This window comes from Haliotis rubra, unplaced genomic scaffold (genome assembly GCF_003918875.1).
Source record: "Haliotis rubra isolate DU_JTF1 unplaced genomic scaffold, ASM391887v1 Scf167, whole genome shotgun sequence".
In the NCBI taxonomy this organism is placed as follows: Eukaryota; Metazoa; Mollusca; class Gastropoda; order Lepetellida; family Haliotidae; genus Haliotis; species Haliotis rubra.
In genome coordinates this window covers 907,029-933,849 of record NW_025765636.1, presented here as the reverse complement: position 1 = coordinate 933,849, position 26,821 = coordinate 907,029, and the positions used below count along the sequence as shown (strand labels likewise).

The 26,821-nt window shown below is 41.3% G+C and overlaps 1 protein-coding gene across 2 annotated transcripts in view; it reads right to left on the bottom strand.

Annotated features, from left to right (window-relative positions):
• Positions 1-26,821, bottom strand: part of LOC124272188 — a 78,796-nt gene that overhangs the window by 34,484 nt on the left and 17,491 nt on the right. The window contains exon 2 of one of the 2 annotated variants that reach the window (XM_046707327.1): positions 25,338-25,429. The gene's annotated coding sequence lies outside the window, so the exon portion shown is untranslated. Of the gene's footprint in view, positions 1-7,197; positions 8,317-25,337; positions 25,430-26,821 lie in introns of those variants that run through there. The other variant, XM_046707330.1, reaches the window with a different exon arrangement.

Genomic DNA, 26,821 nt, shown 5'->3' with positions numbered 1-26,821 from the left:
AATGCCGAGCGCCAGGCAGGGACCAACAAGTACCATATTTGAACGTCTTTTGGTATGACGCAGTCGGGGATCGAACCCGAGACCTTCCGCACTCCGGGCGGACGCTCTAACCACTACACCACGGATGCGGTCATATAACGTTAAGCCAAATACTTTCCCATTGACGTCCATGTAACGTTACTATGGATGTCAATGGGAAAGTATTTGGCTTTGTGAACCATATGTTTTCCTATACGGTATTACACGCATAACGGACGTGACACACGACATTCGTAAAACTACTGACATACCACCATTAGGAGCATGACATAAATCACAAATACCTTATCTCCTCATTTGTACATTCCTGTCCCCTACCTATCAATCTCAATGCATCACAACAGACATACAAACTGCATTACGGAAACCAGTCTAAGGAAGTCTGCTGATCTGCATTCATAATATTTAACATTTCGGAATATTGGTAATTATAGAATCCATTTCACTTCCCGAACTTTCCAGTTCTACGAACGGATGTTAGTGTGTATTCTGTCGCGATAGAAATGTGTATACTTTACCGCGCCATATGCACGTTTCAGTACTTAAGAGACATCATTCATCATGTTATCAGTTTCCATAAAAGTATAATGAGCTGAAAGTAGCTTTTCAAAACTATTTTAACCACCCAAGATATTTTTATGGATTAAACTTCTTTTTTAATTTTAACTTTAATATTTTAACCACGTCTGGATTAAACGTTAACCTAAACTGAACGATATCATAATTTCTACACGTAAGTATATAAGGAATTGGATTCAATGCCTACATTTTTTTATGTTCGTATTTACGTGTCTCCCTCAATTTCTGACATGTACTAACATTATGTTGATGTCATAGTAGTATGACGTCACGCAGCTAAGTTACAATGCAATGACGGCACAGTGTAAAGAACGTTTCGACGTTAATCAAATAAGATAGTCGTAAGTTAATGTTAATGTATGGCACTTACGACTATCTTAGCGCTAAGAGAGCTTCGAAAATCTAGGCCCAGTTTTGCCGTAATGAAATCGCGACTTGTCGTTAAATTTAATTAACTCACCTTTTGTAACGCCGTTTCGTTGACGTTTTGACGTATTTTCGATGTACCGCTTCTAATACACGTAAACTGTTCTACATGTCTGAAACACTTTTGATTCACGACAGCCAGTGTTGCCGACTTATACAAGACATCCTAAGTCTTCTCATGACATATTGAGAACTAAAGTAGTTTCATGTTCTTGGCGCGCGTTACCGTGATATAGACAACGTGTTTAATGTCTGTTTCATTCCCTGTATATCCCCTCGTGTCGACACAGATAACGCTGTCTCCCCTTTTCTCCCCAATCTGTCACCGTGCCTCCTTTACTCAATCCAGCGTTAAGCAAACATTGCCACCATGCTGGTTCGTCTTTGACCGGGAGACATGCTGCTGGTAGTCGGTGGCTTGAGCTTGTCTCGTGAAGGAAGATATGTGGTGGCGTGTTGAAACCAACATTTATCCCAATGATGTAAGCATGATCCCTAAGATACGTACAAGATTAAGTTGTTAATTTCACCACTTAGTGTTATACATGTTAAATACATGACATTGTTTATATGTGTAGGAGGGGTCGAAGGTAAAATATTTGTTTTATGTACCTAATAACCTTCTATTTGTAAAATGTTATTCCAAGGTATATTTTATTTTCTGGCGTAAAGTGAGTGAGTGGAGTGAATTTGGCTTACGTTGCTTTGGGCATAATTTCAGTTATACTACTGTGAGTCAGCTTAACATTGAACATTTCAGTTAAACCTCTGCCAGTTAGCCTTTCTTGAACAAAATTTCAGTTATACCACTGCGAGTCAGCTTACCACTGAACAACAATTTAGTTATACCACTGCGAGTCAGCTTACCATTGAACAACAATTCAGTTATACCACTGCGAGTCAGCTTACCATTGAACAACAATTCAGTTATACCACTGCGAGTCAGCTTAGCACTGAACAACAATTCAGTTATACCACTGCGAGTCAGCTTACCATTGAACAACAATTCAGTTATACCACTGCGTGTCAGCTTACCATTGAACAACAATTCAGTTATACCACTGCGTGTCAGTTTACCATTGAACAACTCAGTTATACCACTGCGAGTCAGTTTACCACTGAACAACTCCTCAGTTATACCACTGCGAGTCAGCTGTACTGAACAACACCTCAGTTATACCACTGCGAGTCAGCTTAACATTGAACAACAATTCAGTTATACCAATGCGTGTCAGCTTCCCATTGAACAACAATTCAGTTATATCACTGCGAGTCAGCTTAGCACTGAACAACAATTCAGTTATACCACTGCGAGTCAGCTTAGCACTGAACAACAATTCAGTTAAACCACTGCGAGTCACCTTAGCACTGAACAACCCCTCAGTTATACCACTGCGAGTCAGCTTACCATTGAACAACATTTCAGTTATACTACTGCGAGTCAGCTTACCATTGATCAACAATTCAGTTATGCAACTGCGAGTCAGTTCACCACTGAACAACAATTCAGTCATACTACAAGCTGTTGGTTGTATGTTGGACACGTTTACTAATGTACTCATGGTTTGTCTGGTCCAGCGTCGACCATTATATTTCGCCGAAATAAAGCAGCAATATTGACAAAGACGTTAATCAACATTCAACCACCCACCCATTCTCTCCCCACGGAGGTTACTCAAGTCCCTTCTGTCCACGTAACATGGGCAGATATGACTTAAATTACCTCTGTGGGAAGAGAATGCCATCCACCACAAAGGGATAAATACACTTTTATAGGAGAGATTCAACAAGTCTCTTTTACAAGGAGTGAGCCTGACAAGTACCTCTCGCAGATTCCGGGTTCGAATCGGTCATCAGTAACCTATGGCTGTAAACATGTGGACACGATTGTCAGGGCAAGTGGCTTGGTAGAGCCTTAATTTGTACCAAAACGTCGTGGATTAGTGCTCATAATATTGATCACTGAACTGAACCTAGATTACGCAGTTTCATGCTGAAAATGAAGAAAGCCTGGGCCTAGATTTTCGAAGCTCTCTTAGCGCTAAGATAGTCGTAAGTTAATGTTAATGTATGGCACTTACGACTATCTTACTGCTAAGAGAGCTTCGAAAATCTAGGCCCTGAATCTCCTTTTTCTTATAATCAATGACGATAAATTAGGAACAGTCGTTTTCTGTAAATATGTTCATTTCCGAGACTAAATGTTAGTCCTGTTAGTCTCTATCGAGTTAAATAGATGCGAGTTTAAGACGAATTTCTTAGACACAATATCCATTAATTGGATATTTTCCGACTAGCATCAACCGCCATTTTGAAATTGAAATACCTGTTACAATGAGGCTAATAAATACAAAATCATGCCCTAAGTTTAATTAAAGGGTCCATCGTGACGAGTTTGGCTCATGCAGAGTAATCCAATCTCCGCTTCGTGTGTTTTCCTGTGCGAGATCGACATATCATGTTTAAGGGACCAGCTGTTTAATGCTGCTGTGAAATTTCAATCTCGACAGGATACTAATTTTCTTACCAAAATCACATCAATGCAATGCAGCGAGCAACAGTATAAAAACCGGCGTGTGTGATTTAATTTGGATTGAAAGGTTTCAGTACATCAAAGGTTTGAAAGTTAATTAGAAAACATAAAAACTCCTAAACTAAAGCTACAGGACAAATGTGAAGATTGTCGTAATTTTGAAAATAATGTGAATTATCGAACAAAATACTTGGATTAAATATCGAAGTGCAAGTCATCTAGGGAACTTATTAGACATAATAGGACTTCATCATCATGACTCACTAGGGAGGGAAAATGCAACGATTCCTTTTACGGTTTTGTTTTGGTCTTTTATTTTTTAGGTGAACAGTTGACTTGTATTTGCGTGTGTTTGTGACAGATGCACCTGGTAGGGGTAGGATACCGTCATCCTTTTCAAACGATTGTGTTGAAAATGTCGCCTCTGTTTAACAGTGATCCATAAACGCATAGTTACGACGTAGTCGGAATCTTCGAAGAAATCTGCTCTTAGAAGATATTTCTCATGGATTTGGAAATTATTGTCTTTTTTTCACAAATACCACCTTAATTCTAACTAAATATATTGAATTCCTAAGGGCGGATGGTTGCCTTTGAAATATACAGCGTTATAAAAGAGTCTGTTGAAGCATGAGATGAATAGAAATACCCGCCAATGTATTCCCTTCTGTGTTATATGCAAGGTCAAGGACAACGTCAATCATTTTGTGCTGAACTGACAAATATTTTTAACGGATCGAAAATTTGCTGTGGATATGTTTTGGACATTTTATTTAACATGGAATATTATTAATTGTCGGAAAAGGGTTGACCTTTAGTTCCGAAGTCAACACCGATAGCCTGTTTCTCGCACTCTTGCTCAGCTGTTAAACAGTGATATATACACTGTTATACCATAGTAATCGCTATCGTGTTGTAACAAGATATAGCTAACGTGAATTACATAACCCGTATGACCGTAGGTCACCGCTACATAATCATCGGTAGCTACACATCCACCGGGCCCCATATATTATCTTATCATTTCGGAACATGGATACGAAAAGATAGTGACATTGACAAGCTGTCATGCGTTGTTAGGTACAGAAGCAGCTATCGTGTTCATTGCATCACGCCTTGTTAGACATATCCTGGATACAGTGTCAATTTCACCTTAACCCACATGTGTGCAGTTGACCCCGTTTCTCTTGGCGCATGAATGCTGCAAGTGGAATCGACAACATTTGTGTTGACAGCTGAATGACGGTTTGATTGTAGCTGTGACAGCTTTACATCCGTGCGCCATGCCCCGGTCATTCAAATTAATCTCAATTTACCTACTACAAATCTGTGTGTCTATACAGGTCGAAGTCTTGGATATGACGAACTGATTATTAAAGGTGTTCAAGATCGTTAAATCCGATGTTAACACCATCCAGAGACCATATACCGGTATATGGTCTCTGCACCATCCCATGCAAACTGACAAACACTATAATTATTATTATCAGCATTGTCCTCATTCTCATCAGGGGAGAAGAAAGTATAGCGAGTGAGTGAGTGAGTGAGTATGGTTTTACGCCGCTTTTAGCAATATCCCAGTAATATCAGGGCGGGGGACACCGGGAACGGCCTTCACACATTGTACCCATGTGGGGAATTGAACTCGTGTCTTCGGCGCGACGAGCGAACGCTTTAACCACTAGGCTACCCCCAGCCCCCAGAAAGTATAATACACAAGATATAGGTCGTAAGGACTATACTCAATATGTGTGTATTATTCATATCTAGAATGTCAAGTTAGAACAGTATATACCAAGGATCTGAAATATTCATGGAATATACATTTTATCATGCCATGAAAATGTGTCATGAAACTAAGCTCGCGACTTGTTAACTTCAGTGAATATACGAAAATCGATTTTCCAATTCATATCCAATTTCATAGGGTCCTCTAATATTTATTCAAAGGTAACATAAACCCACATAGAAAATTCGTGACCTTCGTTATGTGTGAATTCAGAAACCTCTTCATTCTAAATATAATACTGAAACTATGTTAAAGACATAAGAGTTACTTCTTGTTTTCTATCACCCAAGGACTCTGCGTTCGGTTCCTCTTCCGAAAAAAGAGGTACATGGTTATAGCCTCATCGAAGAATCTATACCAAGCATGTAAAACTCACCCATTTAAGCCTCATCCAAGAATCTATACCATCAAGCATATCACAACTCACCCACCGTCTCTACAAGCACTTGAAATGGAAATGGTCTGCTTCAGGCGGTGTACCTAAGTTTCCTGTTAATACAGTTATGTATATGCTAACGTGTTATAAGTAACGATATACACGATACATATCACGACCTTTACCACGTTAATCTATACATAGAATAACAGGGGAAAACACTAAATAATACCCGCGTGGAAAGTCGGTAGCATTATTCGACTTTGTCATGTTTGTAATCCAAGCCATTTTGTGTAGATAAGTACAGTCACATAAGTATGTAAACTAATCCATAAAATGTGCTTAAAGCGTTTGTGTATAAGTGTTACAACCATTTCAATCCGGTAACCAAATACTAACACGTGTATTTAAAATATTTATTTTGTTCTTAACACCGCATTAGCAGAACGTGAACTTCAACAAGTAATATATTTCGTTAATGATGAAAAACCTAATTTCATCTTTACTGTTCTACGTTTGTTGAGAGAATTAAGTTTTTCAGCTGGGTTGAAGCAACACTACAGTCGGAGACGAAAACCACAAGGGTCCGTTAGCGTGTAACGTACACAGTTGCAGACTGTCTTTAAATCCATTAACTGAAGGTACGGCAACTTCGATATGACGGAGCAACACTTTGCCAGACGGACTTCAGACACCCTCGATTACGAATACCCAGAACAATGAGTATCACACGTTACACAGAGAAAGCTGTAACAGAATTGGTCTGAACTTCATAAGAAAACTGTCAGCTGTTTAACTACATACCAAAATTACATCCGGTATGTATTTTCCACCTCAGTGCTTTAAACTATCTCAACTTATATTTGATGTCTTAACACACTCAAACAGATTAATGGAAAGTATAGAACGTTACTTATCTCGGACACAGTTTCATTTATATGTAATGAGACCGCCTCACCTATATGTAATGATGCGAGAAACTGGTATTAACCCCTACGCAACTCTGTAACATTCAAAACTTCAAAATGTAGCTTCATCATTGTTATTGAGTTGTGATGTACACTGCTTTACCAACATTCCAACAAATGTTTGGCTTCACAATTGTACCCATGTGGGGAATCGAACAGGGGAATTTTATGTGTCGAATCGCGACATACTGGGCTAATTTCAACGCCTTCGCAAATTTCCTTTCAATGATTCTAAGCCTACATTAGAGGTCCACAAACCCACAAGTTAAGACCTTCAATGAATATTGATCTGATATTTGATGGTTACCCTTATTTCATGCAGATTATGTCTCAGTTTGAAATAGGTTGTTAATTATACACGTCTAGACGAAGGACGAAAACAGAGCCGAGAACGTAATCCCACTCAAGTCTGTTTTGAAACCGACCATGTTATCACATTAAATCGGTTAGGATTCCCTGCTCATTGTACTGAACTAATCGATATTACCTCCATTGTTTCAGTCCGTCTGCAGGTGAGGAAGGTTCTGATTACAGGTGTACGAACGTAGCCGATGTGTTCTCAGTAGCCGGTAAATCACCGCAGAAAATCAATGTATTTCCCAGGCTTCGGAACTAGGTTGTCCTTCAGGTGAAGCGACAAATATTTGGTCGACACAAATATTTCGGTATCAGAGTTAAGTTGCTGCGAAGTGTGATGCGATGAAGTAGGTCGCTGTTCCCGAGAGAAGGCCCACCTAGCGTTACACTGAACACTTAGAGATGTAGATTTCTCCAGACCAATTTCAAGTTCAGTTGTACGACAGTTCAACAACTCTTCGGATTGTAGGAGATTTCAGGTCTGATTGACACAAATCCTGTTCTTTACAGATCCAATTAAACTGCCACTTGTAGCTTCGAGAGTTTTTGTCAGATGAATGAGATCCCAGGGTATCATAAACTGAGAGTCCGGCCTTGCCGATCCGTACAGAAATTCCTCCGTCAGCAAGTATAATCCTATATACCACAGACCTATTAATCAAAGCTCGAGAAACCATGGGATTTACTCCACGCTAAAACTGATAACCCCGGTCATTGTTTTTGACACACACATGAATATCCACACTCCCAAAAGTCATCACCGTACATAGCACCATCAGCAAGAGCACTAATTTGAATAAGGACCCTTTCAGAGCTCAGACTACCATGTCCTCCGACACAACATCAGAAACCACGCCATGTTGATAGTCTGCAGATTGTCCTTGTTTCCTGGGTTGTATAATACTTTCAACCATTCCAAATATCCAGCAGGTACTAATTAGCTAGTTCCTGAAAGCCAGGTGGGTAATGCCAACATCTGAAGCAACAAGCACCCAGAAGCAGCTCCTCCTGATGAATGGTACATCGGAACAATGAGGTAGTCTCTGGCGTGTTTCAAAGGTTCCCCATCAGGATCAACTTTGTATCACCTTTTAAGCCAGCTCTCAACCGAACATGTAAGGCATGTCAATTTGTTAAGCCGAGTCGCGGATGGCTTAGTTTTCGTCGTATCATCCGTCAATATTGTCATACACGGTTGCTAGGAAACGAGCAGACGATACACCGCCTGACCGTCTGAATACAACATCTGAATCGTGGCTTGAAACAGAAATGCGGACACTGTGGCGACAAGAGCTTAGAATTATCCCTTCAAACAGATTTATCATTGTATTCATCAATATAATAGCCCTAAACGTAGATACGCTGTACAAATGTTACGTCGCTTGAGATGCTCTCCTTTCATTCAGGTAACAATAACCCTCTCGTTTCAAAAGCAAGAGTTAAATGCAGAACATGAATGTTTAAAACCGCTGCAACACTACACGCTTTAATTCAGCCGTCGGCTCAATTATGTATGTAATGGTGGTCGATTCTAAATGTCATTTCGGGTTCCACACAACAGCCACAGGACAAACCACTCCTGTTTAAATCTTTAAAATTTGATGTTTTTTCATTTACTCGTTGACATTTCAGTCTTCAATAGAAGTATGTCAGTTTTTTACGTCTGCGATGTCGCGTTAATGTCGGAAGCAGGCCTATCTAAAGACATTTCAATTCAATATATATATGCTTATGTAAGCTGATAATTAATGTGCATATTTCTAGGAATTATTGCGAAAAGGTTGTTATTCTCATGAGCATATACCTGAAGAATACCTGAATAGGAGGTTCAAGGGCGTTTTACACAATCATACGAATATTTAATAGTTGTGATACTCAAAGCTTTGTTATCGTCAGGGAGTGGTGGTTTTCTCGTGAACATTATTCAGTTATGATAATTTCTCTGTTTGCACTGTTTTTACTGACGACGTCGAATACCAAGTTGTCACTTCCATACAACGCACTGTGCATTATATCACTTCATTCAAGTGGCAATCGCATGAGCGGTGTTTCATGCTGCAGTAAGGCAATTGTGGGCATCCTGAGCGTTCATATTTAGAGCTGAGGGCTGATTTCAACAGTGGGTGATATACCGTCCAATCTCTGTACCAATGGACGGGATTGTTTGCTGTTGAATGCTGCATTCAGCAATATTCCAATTATATGGCAGCGGTCTGTAAATAATCGGGACAGTCCAGTGATCAACAGCATGAGCATCGATCTACGCAATTGGGATAAGATGACATGTGTCAACCAAGTCAGCGAGCCTGACAACTCCCTCTTACGACAAGCATAGGTTGCTGAAGGCCAATTCTGACCCGGATCGTCACGCAGGGGTGGAAATAACTTCAAAATTGCTAGTGTGCTCTGATACAGTAGCACATGTAAACATTTTCCACTATACCGGTCGATTTTCTTGTTGATTTCTTAAATAAACAGCATAATTAACATTGGAAAGTCAACTGGACACCGGTACAGCATGATATACACATTTGCTTGCCCGAAAAAAAACCCAAAACACTGGACTCGGACGTCGGGCAATGGGTTATTTCCACCCCTGGTCACGGGTCCTTTGTACCAATGTCAGCACCAGGTAGCGGGTCTGAGTGCTGTGTGTAAAACAGTAGAAACAGAAAAATGCACTCACAAAAACAAAACTCAATGTTGAGGATTAACGTAATCTAAAAGCCCCGAATCTGTGAAACAACTGTTGCAGGCAAAAGATCACTCTACATCACGTGTCACACTAGGGAGGAGGGTGGGTGGTAGAGTAGTTAAAGTGTTCGCCACGTTCATGACGCAGGTTCCAGACACCGAAGTGCTCCACCAGGACACCGCTGGGTATACTTAATCCATACATCGTAATACTGACTGACTGACTGACTGAGTTTGGTTTTACGTCGCTTTTAGCAATATTCCAGCAACATCACGGCGGGGGACACCAGAAATGGGCTTCACATATTGTACCCATGTGGGGATTCGAACCCGGGTCTTCGGCGTGACGAGCCAACGCTTTAACCACTAGGCTACCCCACCGCCCCTACATCGTAATACTACTGTGGAGACTCGAACCCGTCGGGATCTCAGGTAGGAGTGTAGGCCATCAACATCATCTGTATATGCTTAAAGAGGCCACGAACTGGATCGGATGGCCGGGCCCGGCTGATTGTACAACATTGGATCGGTGCTCATAGTGTCAATCACTGGATCGTCTGATCCAGACTCGATTATTTACAGACTGGCGTCATTTTGTGGACAGCAAACAAAGCCTTTAGTACGGTGTGTTGTTCAAGACGGTGATCTCTAAAAACCTGGTTATAACCTAGTTTTCTCATTATTGTCAATACACTTCTTGTCTCGAACTATGGAGAGGTCGATGTATTGTTGACGGAGGTTTCGGCGTGACAAGATAAGGCAAAGGGTCCACGGCCTTTATCCTAATAAACCCATGCAGGCTGTTGTCGTACATGTCTCGTTATATGGGATAAAGGCTACTATAGATTGACATTTGATTGACAAGTAACAATAACGTTCATCACATATAAAGACGCAAGGCAACGTACTTCAGCTACAACAGGTCCGGATGGGGTCAGGATCAGACATCCTCGTACTGCAGGCTCTGATAGCATGACTAGGCACTCATGTTTGTAGCTGCACTGTTGGGTATGATAGCATGACTAGGCACTCATGTTTGTAGATGCACTGCTGGGTATGATAGCATGACTAGGCACTCATGTTTGTAGATGCACTGCTGGGTATGATAGCACGATTTGATTGTCATACGTGAAGGTGCACTTCTGAGTCTGACAGCATAAAATGTCACTCATGCTTTTAGGAGTATTTCTGGGTTTCATAACATGACACCTCACTCACGTTTGTAGGTGTACTGCTAGGTCTGATAGCGTGACACCTCACTCACGTTTGTAGATGTACTGCTAGGTCTGATAGCGTGACACCTCACTCACGTTTGTAGATGTACTGATAGGTCTGATAGCGTGACACCTCACTCATGTTTGTAGATGTACTGCTAGGTCTGATAGCGTGACACCTCACTCATGTTTGTAGATGTACTGCTAGGTCTGATAGCGTGACACCTCACTCATGTTTGTAGATGTACTGCTAGGTCTGATAGCGTGACACCTCTCTCACGTTTGTAGGTGTACTGCTAGGGTCTGATAGCGTGACACCTCACTCACGTTTGTAGATGTACTGCTAGGTCTGATAGCGTGACACCTCACTCACGTTTGTAGATGCACTGCTAGGTCTGATAGCGTGACACCTCACTCATGTTTGTAGATGTACTGCCAGGTCTGATAGCATGACACCTCACTCACGTTTGTAGATGTACTGCTAGGTCTGATAGCGTGACACCTCACTCACGTTTGTAGATGCACTGCTAGGTCTGATAGCGTGACACCTCACTCACGTTTGTAGATGTACTGCTAGGTCTGATAGCGTGACACCTCACTCACGTTTGTAGGTGTACTGCTCGGGTCTGATAGCGTGACACCTCACACACGTTTGTAGATGTACTGCTAGGTCTGATAGCGTGACACCTCACTCATGTTTGTAGGTGTACTGCTAGGTCTGATAGCGTGACACCTCACTCACGTTTGTAGGTGTACTGCTAGGTCTGATAGCGTGACACCTCACTCATGTTTGTAGATGTACTGCTAGGTCTGATAGCGTGACACCTCACTCACGTTTGTAGATGTACTGCTAGGTCTGATAGTATGACTTGTCTCTCATGCCTGAAGGTGTCCTGCTAGGTCAGGGGGAATGATTGGTAGATTGAAGATACTAAACCGGCAGAGGTTTTGACTAGTACAAACATCAGCAGACACGTGTGCATGCACGTCGGTATATTACATGATGGAAATATTCTTGAACGAACATTAAATCCTGATTCCCTTCGCCTAAACTAATCTATGCTAAGAGGACTAGGCCCTTGCACGTACACGATCCAGCGTGTGCTAATAAGGTAAGTACACACACTGAATTATAAGCTATACCTATGGCGTTGACCTTTTGACCAGCCTTTGAAATAAGAATAATTACATTACGATACTTCTTATCGGAATGTTATACGGATCAGTGTTAGGTAGGCTAGAGACATTGCCACTTGACAGAACAATTACTTTATGAGGAGGTAACAAAATCAGGCTTGCTTAACAATATGAAACATGACATTTACCTCGTCGTTAATGACGTTATTTTATAAGAAACAGTAGCAGTAATAGTAAGTCCCTTTCTTTCATCATCATCATTGTCTCCATCATCATCATCATCATCATCATCATCACCACATCATCATTGTCTCCACCACCATCATCATCATTGTCTCCATCACATCATCATCATCATCATCATCTCCATCACATCATCATTGTCTCCACCCCATCATCATCTCCATCACATCATCATTGTCTCCACCACACCATCATCATCATCATCATCACCATCATCATCATCATTGTCTCCACAACCACCATCATCATTGTCTACATCACAACAACATCATCATCGTAATCATCACCACTGTCCATCATCATCATCATCATTAAAAGACATTTCACGAGTTGAATTCATCATAAACATCTGTTACAAGTGACACACAATATAATTCCCTTGCTATCGTTCATGGTTTAACAAGCCATGATTTGACCGTTTTTTTTCAGTAAATACTAGACTAACACATTACATTTGAACTACGGCTATGTACTTACAGCCAAACATGTCCTTTGTTGCGACGTCATGGAGTATATTTGTCCATGTCAAGACGGAGCCAAGTTCTTGACCACATTGTTATCCCTGACCAAATGACTTGACTGGGACCTCAAAGGTCATCTTGGCGTTGCGAGGCTGGCTAGGGGGTGCAGTTTCACTGGTCAAGCTGTGTGTAAACTGACCGCAACACCCTCCACATTACTGGCCAAGACGAACCGTTTGGCAAACATGTCGTCTGCTCCAACCCCAGTAAATCGGACCAAGTTCTGTTCAACCTTTTCACTGAGGCAAAGAAACCACTAGATAAACATACCAGAATCCTCCCCGTGTGACCCCAGGTCACAGGTCAGAGTTGAGAGATACAGGTCATCTGGTTTGGACTTCAAGGTGCAAATACAACTGTTACTTTAGCAGTGGAGCATGAGCTGAGTTTGTTGACACAAAATCAGGTTTAGGGCCGGTGAGCTGCATCACACTGCCCTCCATGAGCATATTAAAAAGACAAGCTAGTGTAACTACACCAGGAAACTCAAATCCATTATATCCTTTATATTCATATTCAGGGCCATTAAAACAGCAAAAATGGCCCTTGACGAGTGTGAACAGACAGAAATAAGTGTGTTAATGAGACAAAGACACGTCTCTGTTTCTAATCACAATCTCTCATTTCATAAAGATCAAAGCCAGTGCCCCCACACATGACGATATCAGTCACAATTATAGTTTTGTGGTTTTATCCACGCGAGGAAAGGCCCGGCTAGCCTGGCGGGCCCTGATGCTGGATATATTGTTGCGGTTAAATCAGCGGAACAATAACACACAGTTTAAAATATAATAGATCGGATAAATCCACACAATGAGGAATCTGTCTGGCAGCAGAGTTACAGGTATCAAATATCCCCTGCACAGAGGCAACACACCTATTGATGACATGTGGCTATTTGTATCACAATGTACTTGTTATATATCTTACGCGTGAAGGTCTGGGTTAGAATGAACCTTCAGTAACCCATGCTTGTCGTAAGAGGCGACTAACGGGATCAGGTGGTCAGGCTCGCTGACTTGGTTGACACATGTCATCGGTTCCCAATTGCGTAGATCGATGCTCATGCTGTTGATCACTGGCTTGTCTGGTCCAGACTCGATTATTTACAGACCGCCGCCATATAGCTGGAATATTGCTGAGTGCGGCATAAAACTAAACTCACTCTCTAGTATATATCTCCGTAATGACTAGCTGACCTAGTTACCTGCAATTATAAGTAGTTAACGGGGGAATGTAATATGTCAAAGTGAAATCTCGTTAATACGGAAGGTGTTCTCCCTGATGTAATCCGACTGAAAACGGGGTCCTCAGGATAAACAGTGTCCTTATTACAGAGTTGTTACCATTTTATTCATGTAATGGGTCTATGAAAACCTTTTCTGAAATTTGAGTGTTCAGGTGAACGAAGTCTGGATAAACGAGGCCAGTCTGTGCAAGGTTAATAATGGGGATTATAACCTTGATCGCAAACACCATCACCCATTTTATTACTCGATTTAAACATTTGAGTATCGAAAACGAATAATTTGCATTACAAATACCGGCATAAAAGTGTTCAGATGATTTTCTTCTAATGATATCTATTATCAACGGTTAATTACACTTTTGGAAAAGTATTTTGTTCAATTTAGTTTTGGTAAGCTAATCTGTTCAGAAAAAGAGGTCAGCAAAATAATCAATTTATAGATATGAAAGGAGGAGACGATTCAAGCGAACAATTTATTAATTCGTTGTGGGGTTAACGATGGCATTTAAATCTAACAGTACGATGTAACCTGATCATCAAAACAACAAGGTATTTATTGATCGTCGTTGAATACAAATGTCACCTTTGATTTGTTTCTTACGATAACACAAACACAATATCGCATCACATCAACTTTCACGTTGAGAAATGACAGAAATGTGAGACGTATATTATATTTGTCACAATAATTCCCTATTATACTACTATAATTGAAGGAATACTCGGTTACTTCATATTAGTATTGTTACTCTATCATTTCAAGACTGATCAACGACAGTAATGTGAAAAATCGGATTTTCTTTAATTTTTGTTGAGCAGTATATAACTGATACCTCATTAAACATTTATAATTCAATAATTTGAAGCCTTCAGCACACGCCATGACATCAATGCATTGTATATTGATGATTCTGTCTTCTACGTCATTAAATGCATGACTTGATGTAAATTACACGTAATCACAACACAAAATTGTCATTTCCTCTTACATTATTAAACACCACAGACATTTCTTTGTGTGTTTCAAACCTGCTTATCAAATTACTACCACGCTCGTACACAACTTTGTTTCCAAAATCGAACCCTTTCAGAAGAGCAAGACCCTAACGACCATGATACGTCACGTGATCAAAGTCTCGCAACGGCGAGATGTCCCGATACTCAACAGCATTACAAATTATGGTTATTACAGGTAATTACCTGGCGTTCCTAGAAGACTTCAAAGATGAACGCTGATAATGCTTTCCACTGGTTGCAATTAATTATTGATAGCCAAACATGCTTGAGACACTTATTGCCCATAAGTCCTTACATTGGCACAAAATGGCACAGGTAGCCAGAGCATTACAAACCCTCGGGGAAGGAGTAATGGTCCTTGTTTATGAGATATTCATATTTTGACCAAACTCTGACCTGTGCAGATAGCGACAGCCATAAACGGGTATTTAATACCTTCCTTTGTAAACGCAGCTGAGGGTGAAAGTGTATCGAATTATATATCTATGTTTTCAGCATTCTTAGAGCATGCCTTTATGCCTTGCTCTACACAATGGTTGAAAACGTCATGCTACAACCAGAAAATATAAGGGACTTACTTCAGAGATTTCAGGGATTTGAATAAATCGCACTATAATACTAAAATACTGCAAAAAGAATCAGTTGACTATTTGCTAATAGACTAACACTTAATCTCAGAATATATAAATTTTGATAGAAACAAAGAATTTCTTTTAAACTGAAAAGGAGCCCCAGTGAGATGGTAGATTCAGAACCTGAACCTGGGGGAATCTAGACTTGCTTCATTTAAGTTTTAGCATGGCAGAAAGGGCTAGGCGGATTGGGAGATAATGCGTTTCAGGGACTGCGAGACAGACGTATATGCTATAAGCAGTACCATCCCTTTATGTCTAATGTATACCTTAACATATCAGAGCAAGAGAATAACCAGTCTTAATTATTCACCTAAACAGATTATATTGGGATAAATGAGTGAGTTTAGTTTTATGCCGCTTTTAGTAATATTCCAGCAATATCACGGCGGGGGACACCAGAAATGGGCTAAACACATTGTACCTATGTGGCACTGGGAAATACTACTACTAGGCTGTAGAAATTATATGAATGGATCGCTGATCATTAGTCATGACACTTAGTGTTCGCGACAATGCAGCACCAAACAAGTCAACTGTAACGTCGACGGCGTTTTTAACGTTACGTTCATAAACGTGAATCAGAATATCAACAATATCCCTTGAAATGACAAGAAATAAACTCCGTTGAATAACTTCCACGCATCAGTGTCTTAATTATTGGTAAACCACGGCTGATTAATTACAGAAACCTTTGAATCAATAGCAGCCCTTTAGCAATAAATGCGTGGGTGGTCTCCCCTTTGAAGGCTTGGTTTATTGTGCATTAATGATAGTTTCGTTCAGTATACGTGGGGTCCCAGACCACTAAGACGTTTTAGCGATAAGTATCGGCTAACATTTGTCTAAACCGCCTGATACCCGTCTAGATTCACTGCACACCTGCTATCACGACAGCAAGCGCCGTTTTTTGTTTTCCTTTTCGACTCAACTGTTCACGCCGATTGAGAAGTAGGTTAATGGAATGCATCGTCTGGGTCAGCTGAAAGCAAACCTCACTGCAGTATAGACAAGTACTGGTAGGTTGATTGTGATGTAGATGTTAGAAGTAACCGCTAACGCCTGGGATGGAGTAGAGTGGGTTAATGTTTTTACGACGTTTTAAGTATTTTCTCACAAAGGGGGAGGGGTGGGGACACCAGAATATGGCCTCACGAAATTTTTATATTCATGTGGGGGATCGAACTAGGTTTCCGGCGAGACGAGAGAACGATAACCACTAGACTACCCACATCTCCAAATGAAGAGCTCATGACAGATTTTATACAGTCGTTGGAATGTTGCTGAGCTTTCCCAGTAAACACTGTGTGCAGATATGATATCTACCGATTGTGCATAATTATATGGTGGTGATGGAATTGGGTTTAACGTCGTGCTTGAGAATATTTCGCTCATGCATGCATGTGTATGTGTATGTGCGGCTGCTTGTACTAGCCCAGACTGAAGCTGGTTTTATAGTGCTAGCCCACTGAGATACCATGCCCCCTCTAATGGGCAGATTGATCATGGAGTTGAGGTGAATTTGGTTTTAACGTCGTGCTAGAGAATATTTCGCTCATTTGACGACGTGATACTATGCCGCAGTGAAGCATGAATACCCCACTCATTATACTGACTCCGAGCCGACCAGTCCTTGATGTACCCATTAATGCCGACCAACAAGTACCATATCTTAACGTCTTTTGGTATGACGCGGTGGGGATCGAACCCGCGACCTTCCGCACTCCGGGCGGACGCTCTAACCACTACACCACGGAGGCGGTCGCATAATTATATAGCTACGATAACAACAATTAGGAGATAAACGTACTGTGTTTGATCACGGCGGGGACACCAGAAATGGGCTTAACGTACTGTTGGTTGGTTGGTTGATGTTTAACGCTGCACTCAGCAGTATTCCAGCTATATGGCGGCCGTCTGTAAATAATCGAGTCTGGACCAGACAATCCAGTGATCAACATCATGAGCATTGATCTACGCAATTGGGATACGGTGACATGTGTTAAACAAGTCAGCGAGCCTGACCACCCGATCCCGTTAGTCGCCTCTTACGACAAGCATGGATTGCTGAAGATCAATTCTAACCCGTATCTTTACGAGTGTAGTGTGTTTGAAAATAAGATGAACGTTAGACCGAATTATTAGTCCCTAAATTCATTTGAATCTGAACGCGTTTGTATTGTTTTTAATGGATGGGCAAGTATATAAACCCTCATTAACATGATGTCCTCGGAAGAATCTGCAGTAGGTTTCGATAAATGGCACCCATCCATGGAATCGAACCTAGGTCTTGGGACAAATATGGCGGCGGCCTGTAAATAATCGAGTCTGGACCAGACAATCCAGTGATCAACAGCATGAGCATCGATCTGCGCAATTGGGAACCGATGACATATGTCAACCAAGTCAGCGAGCCTGACTACCCGATCTCGTTAGTCGTCTCTTACGACAAGCATGGGTTACCGAAGGCACATTCTAACCCGGCCCTTCACGGGTATTATCTGGGATAGTACCCGATGATACAAGTAAAAATTGTATTACCTACACTGCACGCACATTTCAGCAAATGTTCTGAACTCAATACTCCCTCAACACATACTCCATCTTGACACAGGTTGCGAGGAGACTACATCGACGGTGACCTCTGTCAAGATCGCCGTTAAACCCAAGTATGTTTACAATTAAGTTCATCTGTTTACGATCCCAGCCACGATGGTCCCAGCTTTCACCCCAGAGTTATGACGACACACTGTTGACTTTTGTCAGACAATTGCTCTGAATTCGGAAACCTCTGTGTTATAATGTGCAATAAATGTGCACAATCGCTCTCTTAAGGATGAGTGGGGCAAATATCTGGCGCCAAAGAGCCTAACTTCTTCTATCTAATAAACACACGAAACAAGGAGACTATTTCAACCGTCTCAAAACTTGGTTAGTCAGTATTGTTTATTTCCCCATGACCCTCTAACACATCTAATCCCTCTTTATTCCTCCGCCAAATAGATAAATCCCTCCGTTATTTATCAATAGACACACTCAGTCACAGTCTTGGCCACGTGACTAAGTTTCGTATGATTCCGTAAATAATGTGAACGGCCCTAGCAGCCATGGACTGAACTATCGCAATCTCTCTATGTTTCGAGGTAGTTGCACAGAGATTTGAATCAAATCTTCTGAGCTTACGAGAAAAAGGTGCCAAATTCTTGACGGCAATTTCAGGCGGTAGGTACCGTCTGCTGCAGTTCACAGCGCCCCCTGTCGTGACCTCCATTCGCGAAACTAAGCAAGGGTGGCATTCCAAGTCGCGCTGTCGTAACATCAAGGTCAGGAAGGTCAAAGAATGACATCGACGGCGTGCCCTTGGTGTGCGATTAATTAAACCGAAAAAGAAGTCACATGACCCGGTATTGAAAAAGTCATTTAAACATGAATCGGACAAACTCAAACAGTTAGTTTGAAACTGTAGAGGTAAAACAACAACAGCGGCTTTAGGACGTTTGGCATATCATTTCGGCTTCAACATTTGTATCTTCCTGTCACTATTTTAAAACCGAAAAAAGATAAGCTTCATTACTGTAATTTGCAATTTGATTATTTTCATTAAGGGTCCACGCTTAAGTCAACGAAAGTTCTAAAAACAATCAAAATGGTCGCTTTTATATATTACTGATTATCATTATTATTTTACGATATGGCATAGTGATTAGATTTCCTACCTTTATGTTAGATTGACATGACCAGAAAATTTTGGCTGTGGTACATGGTGCGATGCAGAAAGGGGAAGTAAGGATAAATGGCAGCTGTCGGTCATGTTGAGATTCAACTCTATCAGAAAGGAGATGTAAAGAATGGTAGTTGCAGACCACGGTGTGATACAAGTCTAGCGGAAAGGAAAGACAGTAGAGGAAGATGATGGCTGCAGTATGGTGAGTAGACTAATGCTTAGTCTCTGAATATATATAAATTTTCATAGTAACAAATAAATCCATTTAAATAGAAAAGGAGCCCCGGTGAGATGGGAGAACCTGAGTTAATCTAGGAGGGCTAGGCAGTAGGGAACATACTATGGTTCAGGGACTGTGAGACAGACTGCAGCAGAGGAAGCAGAGGCAGCAGAGGAAGAAGGTGGCTGTCGTATTTTGTAAGATGCACGTGTAGCAGAAAGAGGAAGTAAAGGCAGATGGCGCCTGTCGTCCATGGCGATAGGCAGATGTAGCAGAAAGAAGAGATAGTACAGTTCGATGGTAAATCACTATTCATCTTTTATTGGAACCTTAAGAAATAGATGTATTGATATAGATACACAAACTTGGTTTACACGTATTCATTCCTATCCTAAACTGAATTTATATTGTGACATTAAACTTTCTATTGAGAGAGAGGTGTATTTAACCAGAGACCATATAATCTATTATATGGTCTCTGATTTAACTTGTCTGGATGTACCAGCTTATCGTAAGGCTCTTAGTATATTTCGCTGTTCAGGCCATCAGTTAATGATAGAGTCTGGAAGAAAATCTGGTCTGACAAGAAATTCTAGATTATGTCCATTTTGTGTTACACCTGTAATTGAGACAGAATATCACATGTGCTTGGAATGTCCTTTTTACTATAATCTCAGACATACAATTTTGCCTGTGTTCTATTGTGCTCATCCTTCTCATGATAAACTGGTATTACTTTGCACATCACACGATTCAGGTATTTTAAATCGTTTAGCGAAGTTTTTGTTCCTTGCATTCAAACAACGTAACAATTACCTTAACAAAACTTGTACAACCCATTAAGTGTATGTTTATTGATGTATCTTGTACAGTGCTATGGCGCTCCAGATTTTCCACTTTCATGATATGACTCATGTAACTGTATAATGGGCCTGTGGCCCCTTTATTGAATAAACCAATTATTACTTGCATGAACAACTTCGCATTTCAAACAGGTACCTTTTCATTCAAACTGTCCCAAGCCTCGATTTTCTTTGCATAGAAGACAGGATGAACTGTGATAAAAGAACACTTCAATCTGTCGAGATTGAGAAACTTAAAGACATTTGGGCACGGTTTGAAATGATCATTTCACTGAAATGATGTGTATACTTCGAGACGAGGCAGTTGTGCAAGAGATACTTCTGATGCAATGAAGTTGAAGTTTGGGTCATAGCGTGATGTCGTAGATGTCATTTAGTGTGTCGGGACAAAAGGAAATTACAATGTATAAGACACATGGAAGGTACGTGACTTAGACTTAGACACTAAGTGCAGCAAGGCAAACGTTACGAAAGCACAGGCTTAATACTAAGTTCAAGAAGATAAACGTTACGAAAGCACAGACTTAGGAACACTAAGTGCAGCAAGGCAAACGTTACGAAAGCACAGGCTTAATACCACCAAGTACAACAAGATGAACGTTACGAAAGCACAAACTTAGGAACACTAAGTGCAGCAAGTCAAACGTTACGAAAGCACAGAATTAACACCACCAAGTACAACAAGATGAACGTTACGAAAGCACAGACTTAGGAACACTAAGTGCAGCAAGGCAAACGTTACGAAAGCACAGGCTTAATACCACCAAGTACAACAAGATGAACGTTACGAAAGCACAAACTTAGGAACACTAAGTGCAGCAAGGCAAACATTACGAAAGCACAGAATTAATACTAAGTTCAAGAAGATAAACGTGACGAAAGCACAGACTTAGGAACACTAAGTGCAGCAAGGCAAACGTTACGAAAGCACAGGCTTAATACCACCAAGTACAACAAGATGAACGTTACGAAAGCACAAACTTAGGAACACTAAGTGCAGCAAGGCAAACGTTACGAAAGCACAGAATTAACACCACCAAGTACAACAAGATGAACGTTACGAAAGCACAGACTTAATACCACAAAGTACAACAAGATGAACGTTACGAAAGCACAAACTTAGGAACACTAAGTGCAGCAAGTCAAACGTTACGAAATCACAGAATTAATACTAAGTTCAAGAAGATAAACGTGACGAAAGCACAGACTTAGGAACACTAAGTGCAGCAAGGCAAACGTTACGAAAGCACAGAATTAACACCACCAATTACAACAAGATAAACGTTACGAAAGCACAGACTTTGGAACACTAATTAAGTACAACAAGGCAAACTTTACGAAAGAACAGACTTAATAATTGATAGGACCGTGACCTCTGAAATATTGTCAAAATGCAACCAATGTAGACACTTATAGATAAAACCAGTGAGTATGACTGTCACTATACAATATGTCAGCAATATGACGTGTTATATATTGAGACGCGTAGTAACTTACTAGTAAGCACCCTGCCTTCCACAATTCAGACAGATGTAACCAGTGACCATGCCTTTTAACGTTGAGTATAATTTTCCTTTAATCGTCTTGACTTCAGCGTACACAGCCGATCAACAAAGTTTATACAGATGAATTACTCTTACCTTACCATACACAGTGCACGGTCACATGGAAGCGTAACATTTGCAAACTCCGTACAGACACATTTCCAAGCCTTTCAACTCCAAAAGCTCTTTGTTGCGATTTTTTCAACGACTTTAAAAAGCGTCAGCCTTTATATACCGATCTCCCAACATACTCGAGTATTTTTTTCAAATTCCTTACCAACCAAATTACATGTAATTACAACGCCAGTGTTTTCACAAGAGTGTCTGATTCACTGTCCTGACTTACAGTGTTAACATAACCAGGCTCCAAGTTGGGTTGGTACTAAAAGTTGTACTAGAATAAACTTAATCACCAGGAACACGGAATATTTATGCCTTGACTCCTGTTTCATTTGTGAGTCATCCGAGCATTGTCTTATGCAACTACGTTCTTCACGTACGGCCCAATTTAAACTTGTTTACGTTTCGTGATCCGAGCACCTTGAGCTATTTCAAGCAAAGGTCGCGCAAAAACATATCATTTGTTAACACACTGAAGACCAAAATATTTACTTTGGACGAAACGAAGTAACGTGCACAGAATAACGTAGTGAAAAGTAAATCAGGTGATGGATGTCAAAAATGTCAAACTTGTAGGAAGAGGTTTGCGAGCTATTTTCCTACATGCACAAACAGTTGAGACATTCAAGGTAGATTTGTAGGACGTGAACAAAAAGGCTCAAAATAACAACGGCAGCAATTAAATGTGAAGAGAAAAGTTTATTCCGATTTTCCGTGTGCACGCGCGGCTTGTGTGAAGGTTCTCAATGGATTCATTCACGTCCTTATATGGAGCATTCGTGGATTCTGTGGAAAGTTAAAGTGAGTTGGTTTTCACGCAAGCTTTAGCAATATTTCTGAAGGACAAAAGCCACAAGAAATGGGCTACACATATTGTAACCATGTGAGGAATCGAACTCGGGTCTTCGGCGTCCTCTGCAAATCAGCAGGCTACACAACCGCCGCTGTGCTTAAAGCGTATCATTAATGGACTTATTTCAAGTCCCATATCTGCTGGCTGTATGAGTTGAAAATTCAAAGTGAGGTAGGTCCTGATGTTCAGATGAAACTAGTGTGTGGTACCCGTGAAGTTCCGGGTTAGAATTGGTCTTCAGCAACCCATGCTTGTCGTAAGTGGCGACTGACGGGATCGGGTGGGCAGGCTAGCTGACTTGGTTGACACATATCATATCCCAATTGCGTAGATCGATGCTCTTGCTACTGATCACTGGATTGTCTGGTCCAGACTCGATTATTTACATATAACTGAAATCCTGCAGACTGCGGCGTTAACCAACCAACAAACAAAGAAACAGAACAAAAGCAGTGTGTGGTGCCAGGTAGTGGTAGGGCGAAAAAGGAATTCAAACCAAATGACAGCGGATCCTGGTTGCTAAGACCGTACAGCGGATCCTGGTTGCTAAGACCGTACAGCGGATCCTGGTTGCTAAGACCGTACAGCGGATGATGGTTGCTAAGACCGTACAGCGGATGATGGTTGCTAAGACCGTACAGCGGATGATGGTTTGCTAAGATGGTTGCTAAGACCGTACAGCGGATCCTGGTTGCTAAGACCGTACAGCGGATGATGGTTGCTAAGACCGTACAGCGGATCCTGGTTGCTAAGACCGTACAGCGGATGATGGTTGCTAAGACCGTACAGCGGATCCTGGTTGCTAAGACCGTACAGCGGATGATGGTTGCTAAGACCGTACAGCGGATACAGCGGATGATGGTTGCTAAGACCGTACAGCGGATGATGGTTGCTAAGACCGTACAGCGGATCCTGGTTGCTAAGACCGTACAGCGGATCCTGGTTGCTAAGACCGTACAGCGGATCCTGGTTGCTAAGACCGTACGTAAAGAACGCAGTTGCATAAGACAATGCTCGTATGACTCACAAAAGAAACACGAGTCAAGACATATATATTCCGTGTTCCTGGTGATTAAGTTTATTATAGTACAACTTTTAGTACCAACCCAACTTGGAGCCTGACTATATTAACACTGTAAGTCAGTACAGTGAATTAGCTATTGGACCCTTTTGCGTCAAAAGTGGTAATGATTATCAAATGAAAATATAGGGTTCCTGGATTTCGAGCAAATGTTCAGCTGATACAGGCATGTATTAGAGTTAAATATGGCAAGGTTGAAACGGTCGTTTCCTCTCCTTACTTTAACAGAGACTTGACAACATCTCTCAATCTACGCTAACATTTCGAGCCTCTCCCTCCGTAACGAATCAGAATGCATTTGCCATTATCCAAAACGAGTGGTGATAAAACGCCGATGTAAACCTAATGACTGTCTGGGTTTCTGTTTGACTGAAAGTTACAGACAGTCCGCAGAAACATAAAGGATGAAAGCAGAACGGATATAAACCTCACATGGTACCGATGGCGTTGTTGTTTGTTTGAATGAAGAATGGTGCATTATACTGTGACATAAACAGAGCTGAGAGAATAAAAGCAACTAAACCCTTTCCACAACCATACCAATTATCTTGTAAAGAAGAATTGGTTCTATACAAAGACACACAGTGGTCATAGAAGGTGACTGGATAGAGTGGCCAGGCACAATGCTTAGGTTCATAGCTCTTCAACGTTTCCGTTTGTTCATAATATCCATCACTGGATTGTATGGTCAGGACTGAATTAACTACTGACCGTCGTCAGGTAGGTGAAGTGAGTGAGTATGGTTTTTCGCATCTTTTAGCAATATCCCAGCAACAGCACGGCGGGGGACACCGGAAATGGGCTTCAGACATTGTACCCATGTGGCGAATCGAACTCGGGCATTTGCGGTGACGAGCGATCGCTTTAACCACTAGGCTACCCCACCGCCCCTCAGGTAGGTGGAATATATCGAGCACAACATAAACATGTATTACTAACAATATACCACCATAACTGTAAAATTGTCCCGTAAACCTCAACATTCATTCATCGAAGTTTCAGGTAATATTGCTCACTGAGAACTTCGGAAACGCGAGTAGATGAAGGTTGTTTTACGCCGCATGTCGGACATAACTATATCATAGTATTATAAATAATAGAGTCGAAGCCCGACTAACCTGTGAATAAAACTGACAGAACATATATCTCTGTACTAACCTTCAGCCTTGGTAATCCTTGACGAGTCTTCAAAGATCCGTCTGCCTCGTCAGTTTCCCTCTGCAGAGTCTCCTTCTCTTAGATTCCATTTCCTAAAACAAACAGTCTCACAATATAATTCAGCCTTTCATAGACGTTCCAGGAAGATGAAGAAATGCTGACCAAACAAAAATATTCTTCTCATTAATAAGCCCCAGACGCTGACACAGCAACTTGTGATTCTAACGGGTGGCAAGCAAACAACCAGCGCGCAGACGATAACTCCAATTGTCGTCTGCTCTGGGTAAATCACACATACACCACTTCAGACACTCTAACCGATATGTAAATAGTTTCATACGAATGCGCAATAGAATGCGCCAATTAAGACTTCAATAGCTTCTCTTGTTGCAGCGTTTCGTGCAAGGTGTATTTTTGTGGTCTAGAGGATCAGCGATAATGGACGGTATTTTACAGCTTTGAAACATGAAGGCCGGAACGTAACGTAGTTTCGTGTAAGTGCATATGCCATGCGTTGAAACGCTTGTAGAGAGTCACAAATGTGTACTTCAGCTAAATTGTTCCTATTTTTGATAAATAAATCATGGATAAGTGTTCATCGCAGAATTTACAATTTTCTTTTCACAAACACTAAAGACGGTCGTCAAATAAGGAGGATAGCAATGCTGAGATAACATATTTTATTTCTTTGATGTTTACCTTCATAAGTATTCAAATCATCTGTAAATAATCGAGTTTGACCCAGATAATCCGGTGACTGACGTCATGAAAAGCGATCTGGGTGACGAATAAGCAAGCCTGACGAGCCGATCCCGTTAACTGCCTTTTTGACAAGCGATACATGGCATGCAATCAACCAATTTGCAAGCCTTATCACCCAATCAATTCGGACGCGGGGCGGTGGGGTAGCCTAGTGGTTAAAGCGTTCGCTCGTCACGCCGAAGACCCAGGTTCGATTCCCATATAGGTACAATATGTGAAGCCCATTCCTGGTGTCCCCTGCCGTGATATTGCTGGAATATGGCTAAAAGCGGAGTAAAACCATACTCACTCACTGGCTCTTCAGACGCTTCCTACTACAAGTATAGGTTGCCAGGGACCTACATTCTCACCCGGCAACCACACACACCCCCACCCCTTCCCCGTGCGGAAAACAATACTGTACATAACATACAATGAAATATGCCAAGTGAGTGAGTGAGTTTAGTTTTACGCCGCACTCAGCAATATTCCAGCTATATGGCGGCGGTCTGTAAATAATCGAGTTTGGACCAGACAATCCAGTGATCAACAGCATGAGCATCGATCTGCGCAATAAGGAACCGATGACATGTGTCAACCAAGTCAGCGAGCCAGACCACGCGATCCCGTTAGTCGCCTCTTACGACAAGCATTGTCGCCTTTTGTGGCAAGCATGGGTTGCTGAAGACCTATTCTACCCCGGATCTTTACGGGTCTATGCCAAGACATGTCTCCTGTTAATT